At 39.5% G+C, this 14,638-nt stretch overlaps 1 protein-coding gene and 1 long non-coding RNA gene across 2 annotated transcripts in view; one reads left to right on the top strand and one right to left on the bottom strand.

The window, feature by feature from the left end:
* slc24a3 (solute carrier family 24 member 3) overlaps positions 1-14,638 on the bottom strand; it is a 114,208-nt gene that overhangs the window by 78,333 nt on the left and 21,237 nt on the right. The gene's annotated exons all lie outside the window — the stretch shown is intronic.
* On the top strand, positions 1,337-13,221 carry LOC128372587 (uncharacterized). The gene is made up of 3 exons (XR_008322911.1): positions 1,337-1,426; positions 12,246-12,411; positions 13,067-13,221. It is a non-coding gene; the product is annotated as an uncharacterized LOC128372587 (long non-coding RNA).

Here is a 14,638-nt window from a genome sequence, read left to right as displayed (position 1 = left end):
TTAAAGAGACCCAACATTCCCACATGAGCAGCAAGGAAAATCTCCTCTTTAATGGGAAGAAACCTCACACAGAACCGGACTCTAAGTTGGCGACCATCTGCCTCGACCGCTGTGTCTATCTTACGTTTGATGTTATTCCTGTTGTAAGTGTTGCAGTCTCTCATTGGTGGATCATGAATCCATCAATGTGCATATAGTGATGTGTGCTGTTCTTGGTGCTGAAACATTCAAACACGACTTTCATCAAACGACAACCTGTTTTTTTTATTTTGTTCTTCAGAACAAGCTCATCTGTTGCTTCGCTGCATGCTTTCTTAGATATACAGTTGACTTGCTTGGTTTAAAAAGTGATAGAAGGTTACATAAGCTCTGAGATGAAATTCTATCTACTGCCCTGGTTTGCATAGTTTATATCTTTCGGTATAATCTCTCTGTCTCCATGTTTCACCTCTTTGAAAATGTTTGGTCTTGCCAGAGAGCAAGACTAGACAGGTAGAAGTGGAAGAACCCGTATGACAAGACCTGTGCTTCTCTAGAAAGCTCAGAGCAGCAACTCCAAACATCAGGAACAACAGCTGGCAGAGGCAACGTTTTACTTAAGACAACTCAGTGACAATGAGCTCAAGCTCAGCCAGCAGACGACCATCCTAGATCAGAGTAGAAAGTCTCTTCATAAATTGTAAAAGGAATACACAGATCTAGGAAGGAGGCACATTGACATTATGTCTGATGATGAACTGCTTAAAAGTCACAGCGTCCTCTAAGTTAAGATATGAGAGGCTCAGCCAGGAGCAGAACTCTGTGGGTTGTCTGTGAAGATTCTCAATCATCCAGGATATCTGAAAAAAAAGCTGCTGTTTAGTCTTAAATACTTTCACCGCTCACTCAAGCTACTTAATCAGTTTTACAGACAGATCAGGGAATCCAAGGCAACCTCAGAGAGACATTCACTATTTAAAAGCTCTGCCACTGAGCCAATGTGTGCTGGGATAGTGTCCAACCACCCAGTTAGTTTCCTGTTAGTGGGTTTTTTTGCAGTAGACATGCTTATAATGTTTAATTAGCAAACATGCATACAGTTTTAGCAGTGAATGGTGAAGGTGCTTTGTGATTTCGGGCTCGACGCTTGTGTGCTTGCACCAGCTGAGGTCACCAAACACTGGTGGTCTGAGCAGGTTTTAAGCGCAAACACAATTTCATGCCAAAATAAGCAACGAAATTGCCCTCTGTTGCCCAATCAGCACAAAAACACAGCGTCAGCCACAGCTTTTTTTCCTCCCACTTCAGCACAAACACGTCCATCTGGTGCCAGAAAATGACCGAACACACGCAGAAAGTAGACCTGCACTTGAAGGAAATTGCATAAAGATGGTGTTTGGACCACTAGCTGGTGTTACAAGTGCAGGAAAACAAGAGCCTAGAGGAGGTAGGAACTGATTCATACGAAGAATAGGTGAATGGATGTATGTGAATGTGTGGTGGAATTCCCTCCAGATGTCAGATCGTATAGAGCCAGTACCGGAAGGGATCACCCACTTCATAGATCTAGGCCAGCAGCGTATGAGTGTGTGTAGAAGAAATGCTTCGAGGTAATCTTAAACACCAGGGAACCTTAAAAATATTTCCCTCCCTCTCTCGCCAACATGCTGTCCTATATTGGCCAGAGTCCTATGTCTATAGGTCCAAACCGACCCCATAACGTCACATAACATGGACGCCCATCGCTCCTCAATGTCATCCTTAATTAGCTACTTTATCTTCATTAGCGTCCCTTGGCAGGCGTACACATGTGGGTACATGTGTTAATGTGTTTCTCTGTCCATGAAGAGCGTAGAGAATGTTCTTATGTGTGGCATGTATGTATTTGGTTTTCTGCGTATTGTGCGTTAGTTATCGGGGGTATCACTAGTCAGTTAAAGTCCTGTGTGTGTACAGTGTGTGTGCATGTGTGTGTGTGTGTGTGCTACAACCTCGTCCCTGGAGAGAAAAGAATCAGGCCATGAGCATGTGGCTCCTACTGTACAGTCCTATTACATGCTACACGTGATACCAACCATCTTTGCTTTCTCTATAGAGGACATATGATATCTAGGTTACTGTTTTGTATGGTTATAGAACACATACATATATTATTACATTAGTATGTACATTAGCATTGTATTTCAGGAACCCATGCTGCTCAGTGAAAGCGGGAACACCATCACTCATCTCGATGTCTTTCTCTTTATAACCTGATGTTTGCTGAATCAGATTGTAGTCAACCAGCCATCAAGTCTTCATGATAACTAACTCCATATCTGTAACTGCCCTGGCTTCCGTCACTGATTATCTGAAATAACTCAAGTTTAACTGCTGCTTAAAGCGTACAGAGTGGAACAAGCTGTGTCTCGTGTCTATTAGAGTCCATGTGAGAAGACGATGTGCCTAAACGTTCCTGCTACAGAACAGAGTTTTAGGCTTGTGTTGAATGTGGAGTTATGATGAGAGTTGGACGAGGAGAGATAATACTCTGGGTCACTGTTGGGGTAATGTGTTTGGTAATTACATTACTTTTTTCCTGTAAGTTAGAGCTGTTATACTATACAGTTGGATTTTTTTTGGAATAAGATGAAGTTACTGTCTGGTGCAAATTGTGTTACTTGTGAAATTCTATATACACAATTCAGCCAATTTAATGCTATGATACATTCAATTAAAACCAGTGTTAATATCTATCAAATAAAAATTGCTTTGTCTTGGCTGATTGCTCCTTCTGCTGTCTGAAAATGCATCTGTACAGGACTGACAAGGGTAAAGAAAGTATAATAAGGGAAGATGAGGTTGGATGCTTTGAAAGTATAGATAGTTTATCTTTAATTTGGATTTTTTTGACATGTAAAAAAAAATAAATCTTTATATTCAATAAAGAATATCACATAAAAATGTAAGTTGTGTTTAAGTCAAAGTAGTTAGTTGAAGAAACTGACTAGAAAACGCCCACCCTGAACAGGTGGCAGAAGAATCTCAAATCCCTGCTGAACAAGCTGCCATCAATGTTTTTTGGTCTGCAGTAAAACAAAGAGACTATTTCAGGCTGTTGAAGATAATGTTATCATAACTGAGAAATGATTAAAACAACAGGACTCAAGCTAAAATAGAACTAAAGTGAAACCAGAACTTGTAGGTTCTATTTCAGAGATAAGAAAACATACTTAAAAATCCATTTGGCGTGGAGCGCTAGAGCGCACATGACAGACTAGACGTGCCTAGGTGAGGCTCCGCTCCGATAAATCGAGTTTTTCATAAAAACACCACTTTTTTGACCAAAGACAGTAAGAGGAAGGTTGTAAAACTCGCAAGGGACGTTTTAAAGATGCCACCAAAGAAGCAAACGGCCAAGAAGCCCGAAGAAGAAACTTCGGAAACTTTTGAATGTGGCCTGCTAACTGAGCTAACAGCTAGTCCCTCACTAGAAAGTGCAGCTATTCTCCATGCTATAAACGGGATGAGCAAGCAAATGGTCGAGAGGTTCAACACGCTGGAAGAGTCTCTGCAAGCCAGCCAAGCTACACTGACGGAACATGCGTCTCGTCTTTCCGCAGTGGAAGTAATGGCCAGCGACCACGACCACAGATTAGCCGCACTTGAGCTACAGGCTAAACGCCTGGGGGATGCTAACAAGGCATTACAAGATAAAGTTGTGGACCTTGAGGCACGTTCAAGACGCCAAAACATAAAGATAATAGGCCTGCCTGAAAATGCTGAGTCTACTCGCCCGGTTGAGTTTGTGGCCAACTTTATTGAAAATCTGCTGGGGAAGGAACACTTTCCGAGACACATAGAAGTTGACCGTGCACACAGGCTGGGTGGACAGCCTGCTAACGGCGCTAACCGGCCCCGTGTGCTAATTGCCAGGATACACAACTATCGTGTCAAGGAGCTCATCATGAGGTTTGCAGCACAACAATCCCCTCTGATGTACCAAGGTCAGCGCATCCATATCTTTCCGGATTTTCCGGCTGAGGTTATGAAACAGCGTCAACTCTTTGATGACACCAGGAAAAGATTCAAGTCTGCTGGTCTTCGCACGGGATTCATCTACCCAGCCCGCCTGAGAGTTACCCACGGCAACGTCACCTCCACGTTCAATACCCCAGAGGAGGCGGAGAGGTTCGCAGACAATCTCGACACGTAAAGATGTCCTAGGAGTGTTGTGAGTGTTGGTCACCATGGACAAACTCTGTAAACGTAGCAAGGCTGGTCTCATGGCCGCCTTGAAACTGTAATTCATTTAACAACAGATCAGGTCAAATCCTAAAATAATAATATTATGTGAATTATGTCTTCTTAAGCAAACGTTTACAGGATCTATGGTATCCCTTATTTGGCTGTTTAATTGCCTTACACATTTACTTAAATTGTTTCATTGTGAGTGTTTCATTTACAAAAGACTTTATTGGAGGGGAAGCGAGATGAGAGGTTGCTATTAGCGTTTTCACAGCTTAGTATTAGGATAAGCTCAGCTGGATTCCCCCCTAACAGTATGTTTAGGGTTTTTTTTCCTACTTTGTTTGGGAAAGTGGGATTGGGGGGAGGGTGTGGTTTTGTACACGTTCGGTACACCTGTATGTTTTTGTTTTTTCGTGTTTATGTCTGAGGCTTTCAGTGTGTCCACTATTCAAGTAATAACTGTCACAATATGTCATGCTACCAGTGAATAGTAGTAGAGGTAAGGGGGTTACTATGGTTAGCTGGAATGTAAAGGGATTGGGACATCCTATTAAACGAGCGAAGGTTTTCACCCATTTAAAATCTTTATCTTCTGACTTGGTGTTTTTACAGGAAACTTATATTAGACCGTCTGAGCAGTCTCGTTTAAGGTGCAACTGGGCAGGACACATTTTTCAGTCTACATTTTCTAGCAAGGCACATGGGGTAGCCATTATAATTAAAAAGAATATACCTTTTCATCACATAAATACTATTAGTGATGACAGTGGCAGATTTCTAATTGTAACTGGACAGCTTTACTCTATACATGTCACTCTGGTTAATATCTATGGTCCAAATGTGGACGATGTAGGCTTTTTCCGTAAAATATTTGGTAAACTGCCAGACCTCTCAAATACAAACTTGATTATCGCTGGAGACTTTAATGCGATCTTAGACTGGCACCTGGACAGATCTTCAAAAAAACAATCTAGCCCTTCAAATGCATCAGTCACTTTAAACAGTCTAATCTCTTCAACTAACATTGTAGACATTTGGCGTTTGCAGCATCCAACAGATAGAGAGTATTCCTTTTTTTCCAAGTTGCATAACTCATACTCACGAATTGATTTTTTTCTATTAGACTCTAAGCTCCTATATCATAACACTGTCATCTCAGATCACGCTCCAGTTAGTGTTAATTTAGACTTTAACCAACAAAAACAGCATACGACTTGGAGGCTCCGCCCTTACTTAATTAATGATGCAGATTTCTGTAAATATTTGTCAGGTAAATTTGACGAATTCTTAGACACGAATGACACCTCTGATACTTCAGACTCAAACTTATGGGAAACGTTTAAAGTAGTCATGAGGGGTCATACCATTTCTTATGAGGCATCATTAAAAAAATCAAGAAGCTCAAGATTGGTTGAAATTGATAGTAAGTTATCTCAGCTGGAGACACAATATAAACAAAGCAACAATAATCAAACACTACAAGAAATTATTCATCTTAAATATGAGTACAATACAATTTTAACAAAACAAGTCAGTGATCAACTGTCCCGTTTGCGGACACGTTATTTTGAACTAGGAGACAAGCCACACACGCTGCTAGCCCGTCAACTTAGGGGGCAGCAAAATAGCAGGGCTATACTTAGAATTAGATCTGGTACTGGAGATATACTTACCAATCCAAAATCAATAAATAAGCGTTTCGTGCAGTTTTATCAAGAACTATACAAGGCAAAAGCAAAAGGTGATGTGGATTCTTGGCTTAAAAATGGTCCCCTTCCTAAGCTAGATGATGCTTCATGAGAGGCTTTGAATACGACAATAACTTTGAACGAAGTGACAGATTCTATCAAATCTTTTACTAATGGAAAGGCCCCTGGGCCGGACGGTTTTGGACCAGAGTTCTATAAAAAAAATTCTCAGCAGATATCCCCACTCCTGCTCAGGATGCTGTCCCACTCTGTTGAAATAGAAAAACTCCCACCAACATTATATAATGCGGACATTGCTCTCATACTTAAACCAGATAGAGATGAAACAAACCCTGCCTCTTACCGTCCAATTTCTATGCTGAATGTGGATTTCAAAATTTTTACTAAAATATTAGCCAACAGACTAAACCAGTATATTGAATCTCTTATTCATAGAGACCAGACAGGGTTTATTCCAAACAGATGTTCTTTTTTCAATACAAGACGGCTAATAAATATCATGTATTACAAATTTGCTACAGGTTCAAAGCAGGCCATTTTATGTTTAGACGCCGAAAAGGCATTTGACCAGGTGGAGTGGGGATATCTGTTTAGAGTGATGGAATCATTTGGTTTGGGAGACACTTTTGTCTCCTGGATACGGATGGCCTACCTTAATCCAACTGCCTCCGTGGTCACTAATCAGGACAGATCACATCCCTTCCCGCTCGAGAGAGGCACCCGTCAAGGATGTCCCCTCTCGCCATTACTTTTCGCGCTAGCCATTGAGCCATTGGCAGTTAGTATAAGGGAAAATCATTTTATTAAGCCTGTCATTATTGATGGTATTAGCCACAAAATATCACTCTACGCGGATGACATCGCTATTTTTTTGACAGACCCCGAACAATCTATCCCATATCTGCCAGAAAAAAAACCAGAGTTACTTTTTAAATATAACTTCATGGAGAGATTAGACGCCCTAAAAAAGAATATTGAAAAATGGAGAACATTGCCTCTCTCATTAATAGGCCGTATAAATACAATTAAAATGGTCTCTCTGCCCAGGTTCCTTTATTTGTTTCAGAATATCCCAATTTTCATCCCGATGTCCTTTTTTAAAATGATTGACTCAGTGATTTTACCATTTATTTGGGGATATAAGGCACACAGAATCTCTAAACAACATCTTCAAAAGCCAAAGGAATCTGGAGGCCTTTGCCTACCATGCTTCCTACATTATTACTGGGCCGCTAACAGTAGAGTGATGGTATATTGGCAACTGGCTGATAACCCTGATCCACAGACTGAGATACCATCCTGGTTAGCAATAGAACAGAGTTTACCCCAAAAAACCTCCCTCAGGGCAATTCTCTTTTCATTACCAAGGCCGAGAGCCACTTGCAAGGGAGAGCATTACACAATATCTAATGCTCAAAAAATCTGGATGCAGATCAGAAAATTTTGCGATCTTCCTAAGACATCAGTGCACGCCCCTATATGGCATAACCATGCCTTTCTTCCTTCAAACACAGATGCAGTTTTTAAGGAGTGGAGTAGGAAAGGAATAGGGTCCATAAAAGATCTCTATGTTAATAAACATTTATGCTCATTTGAATTTTTACAAAAAAAATATGACCTGCCAAAATCAAACTTCTTTAGGTATTTACAGTTGCGTCATTACATAAGACAAAATATTTCATCATCTGACTCCTTGCCAGAAGAAAGTGCTATTTTTAAGCTCTTACTTGGCCCACCAGAAGCGCAAGGTTTGATTTCAAAATTGGTTTGTACTTTCTCTCACAAACTTGCACAACCTGCTGTTAAATTTAAACAAATGTGGGAGGCTGATCTTAATATCACGATTCAAGACGAAATATGGAAACAAGCCTTAAATGACATTCACCATTGCTCAGTTAACGCTAGGTTACAGTTGATTCAATTCAAGGTCATACACAGGTTACACTATTCAAAGGTTAAACTGCATAAAATCTTCCCCCAAACTTCTCCCCTGTGTGAAAGGTGCAAGATATCAGACAGCACACTTGCACACCAATTTTGGCTATGCACTGAGATTCAGAATTTCTGGTGTTCGATTTTCAGGTGGTACTCCCACGCACTTAAAGTAAACCTGGACCCTGATCCTGAAACCGCTTTATTTGGCATCTCTAACACTTTGGAGAACATGGGTCGAAATGTTACTACGGTGGTGGCTTATGGTATGGTCATAGCAAAGAGATGCATTTTGAAAATGTGGAAATCTGACTCACCACCTAAATTCGAAGCCTGGCTGAGGGAGTTGGTAGGAATTCTCCACATTGAAAAACTGACATACGAGATATCTGGCAACTTACAGAAATTCTATGGTATATGGAGACCTATCCTGGAGTATTTGGAACTGTAGTTAACCCCCCTAAAGTGCACCTATTCTGACATATTTGATGCACTCAAGTGGACATTCAACTCTGATGGTCTATTAAGCCTCTTTGTGTGTAATCTGTTTTATATGTTATGGTTTGTGTCAAGTCTTTCTTTATTTTTATCTTGTTTATTTATTTATCTATTTTTTAAATTCATTTTTATTATTATCATGTGTATCTGAAGAGTACTGATATATTTGATGCACTCAAGTGGATATTCTACTCTGACACACTCGAGTGGACATTTAACTCGGACACTACATTAAGTCTTTCTGTGTGTACTTTATTTCGACATATCATGGTTTGTGTCAAGTTTTTTTATTTTTTTATTTTTTATTTATTTATTTTTATTTATTTATTTATTATCATTATTATTACGTGTGTATGTATATTGTTCGTTACTTTGAAAATTGACAATAAAAATATTTTGAAAAAAAAAAAAAAAAATCCAGCTGGCGTGTAATTACACTAATAATTAAATATCCAGTCTCGGAACAAAACCTTTCAAAACAGTATGTTGTGTGGCTTGAATCATGTGTTTAGATAAGGATAGCAGCTTTTTAAAAAGTGTATCACTGCTTATTTAACATTAATGTTTTTTTAGCAGAAAAACACAATTTCCCATGATGCCTATTTGTTAGCAGGCTAAACGTTATCGTCCCACAGACAGACACACTCATGAACGTGGCTTGTTCAGGCATGTCTAGTTAAGTGTGTGTATGCAGCAGTAACTGACTTTGGAACAATGTGTTGGAGTTTTATGGATATGGATGAAACCAAAATAACATGTTGGAAGTAGCTGTTCTAGAGGATGGCAAGTTATCGTAGAATATAGAAAACAAACAACAGGAACATGATTTATATTTTCAGAAAGACAAATGGAAGAAATGGAAGAATTAAACAAGCCAATGGAGACTAGAAGCTGGCCTAGCCATGACATCAGTCTTCACTACAGTAAATTAACAGTAATATTAACAGTAGCGTAATGATGTCGAGGTTATAAAAATTAAAAAAGTCCCAGTGTTCATGGGAACACTGGGAAGTTTTTCTCTGTGACATTGCTTTGGTTGCAGATATTACCTCACATCTTAATCACCAGTTGTTAGACAAGACATTTCAAATGCATTTAAATATGAAAAATAGAAATTTTAGTAAAATAAATTTCAACTATCGGTATATATTCTGTTGTTTTCATTACATTAGTAACTATAATTGGCTAATTGAGTGATGGGGTTACAGTATCCCCCTGGTAGGAAGTACACAGTCACTAGTGCTGGACGATTAAATGAATTTTAATCGCGATATCGATTTTGGCCTCCCGCAATTATAAAAACGTAATAATCGACATAAAAAGATTATTGTTCCGCCCGGCGCGGCGCACCTGTGACATAAATCCAGCGCCCCCCTCTTTCCCAGCAAGTTCTGTGTCCCGCCCCTTATGTTAGAGGCGCTGGAGGAACGGTGTGTGTAGGAGCCAATATTATGTTTTATTATGTTATAGAAAGTTGAAAGTTTTAATGTAGATTACAGTGTTTTTATAGTGGTTTGATTGTGTTATGACATATTGCCTTTTATCGCATAGATGTCAAATTTACTACAGCACCTGAAGTAGGCGCTGCTGATGCCTTCTGCGTTAGGCGCTGCGCATGCGCATGGTGTTTGTTTTTTGAAGGACTTGTAAAAGGTAGAAGACGCGGATTAGCAGAGTGCTAATAGGTACAGAAAAAGAAGGTTTTTTGACCGTCACTTCAGATGTTACTGTTACGTTAAAATGTTGTGGACCGTTGTAAAATCCAAGAGAAGTATTAATGGAAATACATGGATTCTGCAAAGAAAAATAAACAACAAAACTACAACCTAACTCTCTGGTGGTTTGTGAGTAGTTAAGGAAGACAGTAACATACGAGTCGAGCCAGCTGTAACATCACACTGCTAATTAATATAGTGGCTTTGGTGTTGAAATATAAGTTTGCCACTACAGTGTGTTTCTGCGCAGATCTGGGAGATTTAAAATGACAGAAAGGCCTTTGGTTGACAAGAAGAAAGGTAGGACTGGGACATCTTCAGTGACATCTCACACGCGCTGCACTGAGAGTCACACACGCGCGCGCGCTGCATTGAGAAACACACACACGCGCCCGCAGTCACTCTCTAGCGCGCGCTCTTGCTCGTTCGCTCCAGATTCCGGGAGATTGTGTCTCATGTGCAGGCGTCAGGGAGCAGCTATCAATATGCAGAGAGTTGGGATGTATGGATTACATAATATATTAATTTCTGTGCGGTGGGATCACTTCTCAGCATGAGAAATGACAGGTGTGGCGTGAGAGCGTGTGAATGGATTTTTGTTTTGGTAGGTTTTGGCTTTATTTTGGATTTATTTTTATTTATTGTTTTTACATATTGCTATTATTATTTCCAATTATCATTATATATATTTTTCTTGATTTTAATGTATTTCTGGTTGTGGTGTTCAAATATATTTCAAGTTGAGTTCTGGTGGTTCAATAAATGCGTATGTTTACACATCTATGAATAATCGTGTTTTATAATCGCGATTTCAATATCGATCAAAATAATCGTGATTATGATTATTTTCGTGGTCCTATCTATTATCAAAGTTGCCCACTCATGAGCCAGATAAAAGCTGTCTGTAACCTCAAGTCAAGTCTGCTGCTATTGGAACAATTACTTCTTATAGGCTGTACTCACACACACACACACACACACACACACACACACTTTGAACTTAAAACTAAGCCAAAGTAAAGCACCGGGTCACAAATGTGTTAATATGTTAACACCATTAACCTGGGAAGGAAGCAAGATATAAAGTACCTTAATGATGGCTGAAACGTTTACAATTACAAAACAAAAAAATTACATTTTAGTAAGAGGATTATAGAATGGTTTAAAAGCAGCAGTCAGGTTTGTTAATAGGTGGATAATACACAATGCTGCTTTCCTGCTAAGCTGGTGATGTAAGCTTATGCAACACCTTGCCATGCTGTTAGTATTTACACTGGGCAGTTATTGTCAGTGAGCTCCAATACATCACTACAAAGCCTCAGCATCTACAGTGTAAGCGGTCAGAAGCAGAACCAATCCACAAAGACTTTGCTTTTCCAGACAGTCGAGCAGTCAATACTCTGCTGAAAATCCTGACTGTCACACTGCCTACTGAACTTCATCGAGACCCTCTCAATATCTCACTGCTGTTTACTGCGTGTCACACACCTCACTCTCTCAAGACACGCACGTGCCGGTTAAACCTTGCTGTGTGATCGTCTATCAATAAATCAATATGGCTCTGAGTGGTTAGAATGACATCAGTCCCTTGTGCTTTAAAGAAATACTGTATCTGTCTCTGCAAGTGATGTCAAGGAAGATTTTCCTGAGGGGATATATATATATATACTTTATATAGTATATCCTTTCAGCCCGTGACAGGGTTTTCCTTAATTGTTGCCAAATGAACGTGACAGCTTGTTAATGGTATCATTAGCTGAAACTGTCAGACACCACTCCTGCTGTGAGTGTGTAAAGGTGCTGTCATCTATCGCCTCTTACACTCATCTCGCTTTCTGTCTGAAGTCAAGCCAGGCAGGGGGGCTCAGAGGAGCCTCTCTGCCCACAGAAGAGGGTCATACTTGGGGGGATTAGGTGTGGAATACTCCCCTCTTCCCCTATGTATCCTCATCTGAATGAACTAAAAAGCAAATAATAACAGGTTTACATTTTACATATTTAACTGGCTTGGCATGTGTCAGTTTCATATATCAGCTATCATGGTTGTCATTTATTAGTTTGCATCTTATTTTGAATTTTTGTTAAATATGCCAAGAGTTTGTCAGCAACTTTTTCCCTAACAAAAGTATTCAAGCTATTTTTACACCACAAAGTCATCTTTGACTTTTTTATCTCTTCACAGCTTTCTACCCCGCCTCAACCATAAAACTGATATCTACCTGCAGCAAATTCAAGGCAGGTGTGATCATGCAAGTGTGACGGAAGGGAGCGCGATCAGAATCTTGATACGTCTGAAGCATCATTTTGAGGAGGTCATGACACAGAAGACGAGTCGTGCTAAAAACAAAGTAATGCACTCCATGATCCTGTCTGCCTGTGTGTGTGTGTGTGTGTTTGTATGTGTGTGTATGTGCATATGTGTGTGTTCAAACCAACTGGAATACAACATGTCCAAACTTCATCTAGGCACCAGTGACAACAGTAATACAACATTTGCTGTATACTTAAATTTAACCAATTTTCAAATATACTATATAGCATTCAAAAGTGACATATATATATAGATATAACCTAATTAAACTACAACTCTCACCATTTTAAATAGCTGTCTTTTAAAATCACTATTTCAATAAATATTGAAAAAGATAATATTATCTTATTATAGCCTGTAGTAGTCCTTTTAAGACCTAACTATAAATCAGCATATGATAGCAGCATTGCTTTTCAGTACATAATGGAACAAGGACAATAGATGTATGTCAAGCACAAACTAGCTGATGAATCATGCCAAAGAAAAACTCATCTTAGTAGAGCCAAAGAGAATATCTTAACCAAAGATGCAAAAAAGGTTAAGATGACAATGACAAGATATTTGAAGAAGTTACAGTGAGACGAGGCAGACAGAATCATCTTTACTCTGATCCTGTTCCAATTTTTATTTGACTTTTCTGACCTTTCCCGCAGACAAATTAACTGAATCTGCTCTTTCTCTCTGGCCCACAGCAGATCCATGTCTCTTCGGATGAGCAGCTCATCCTGTATACATGTCACATACGATAACCCATGATGGCAATATGATGTCACTCATGTCAGGGTTTGTGAATGTATTACATAAGTGTCATGTTGCCTTCACCAATCACAACACACATGATGCAAGAAACACGCAGGTACAGATTTTCACTTCATCTTTACGAAGACTGACTGCATGACTTCTCATGAAGCAGACCAAATAATGTATGAGATTCACAGCAGCAAAAATAAAGTGTGTGTGAGAGAGTGACAGGAAATTATCTTTGTGGAAATGTTTTATTTGTAGAGATTTTGACAAAACACACACATACATACACACACACGCACACTTCAGTACAAATTGTCTCTCCAGTGCTGAAACGACTTTAGACAAGATAGTTATGTAATCAGGGTGTATTTGCCTAAATCGTCCAAAAATGGACTGAGGGGGGAAGTAGACTGTGCATTCTCTGTGTGTATAATACAAAAGATTCATAATGAACAAAACATGAGCTGATGAGTTGGACGAAGCTCCACATGACTAAAATGCAGTTTACAATTTTTGTAACATTTGGAGGTGTTTTGAAACACTATTTTGTCTCAGTCCGGACACTTCAAATCGGATTTCAAATCAAATCCAGAGTGACGAAAGTGCATCAGAGCAGCTTAGCAGAATCCATGCTGCTACTAGTAGCGGCGAGAACAGTCTGTGTAAAGATACTGAAATAAATGGTCTGGTTTGGTCGTAGGCTGGATCTCAATTTCTCATGCTTCTATGTTAGAATGCCACGTCACCAGTGTACATTACTGATGCCTGCATCGTTACCACAGCAACTCATGTAGATAGGTTGGTGATGGTCTGGATACACATATCTGATCTGCTCACTTGCAAATATCAGGGCAGACAGTCTGTCTTAAATATCTGATTTGAAAAACATCTGATATGCCTCTTATGCTTTTCTGCATATCTGCTCTGTGAATCACTTGTCTGGTGTTCCCATTGAGGAAAAGTTAGAAGCAAAGACATTTCATAAGTTTCTGTTTCATATGCCCACCTATGTTGAGAAACATAGAGGAAAGTGGCTTCACCTGTTTTATTGACAGTCACTCCATCTTGCTTGATTCTAAAAGCTACCTGGGCAGCCAAGGTATTTTGATTGAATTACGTGAATGCCTCACTCAGCTAATATCCCCTAGTTTTTTTCTTGTCGTCAGAATAAAATATACAATATCTACGCCACTTAGAAACAAACTTCTAACAAACTTGAACAGAAGGGCTTCTGTCAGCCAGACTGCCTCACAAACAGTGAGTTTTCTGAATGAAAAGCAGGCTGCAGATGAGGGGACAGTTTCACTCATTATTTTTCCAGTGAGGAGATGACTATCCTCACAGCGCATTTGTCTTTTTCAGGAAGGCTTTTCTAATCTCTACTATAATAAGCTTCTTGCCAACTGTCTCGTCCAACCATACAAACACAGACACACGCAGATGGTTGAACTTCATTCGGAGTCATCTGAGAGAGTGATTAATCTGATTGGAGTAATTAAAAGCGTAATGGGTTCCTC

The sequence above is a fragment of the Scomber japonicus genome, chromosome 14 (genome assembly GCF_027409825.1).
Source record: "Scomber japonicus isolate fScoJap1 chromosome 14, fScoJap1.pri, whole genome shotgun sequence".
NCBI lineage: Eukaryota > Metazoa > Chordata > Actinopteri > Scombriformes > Scombridae > Scomber > Scomber japonicus.
Note: the sequence above shows the minus strand (reverse complement) of the source record. Positions and strands in the feature narration are given on the sequence as shown.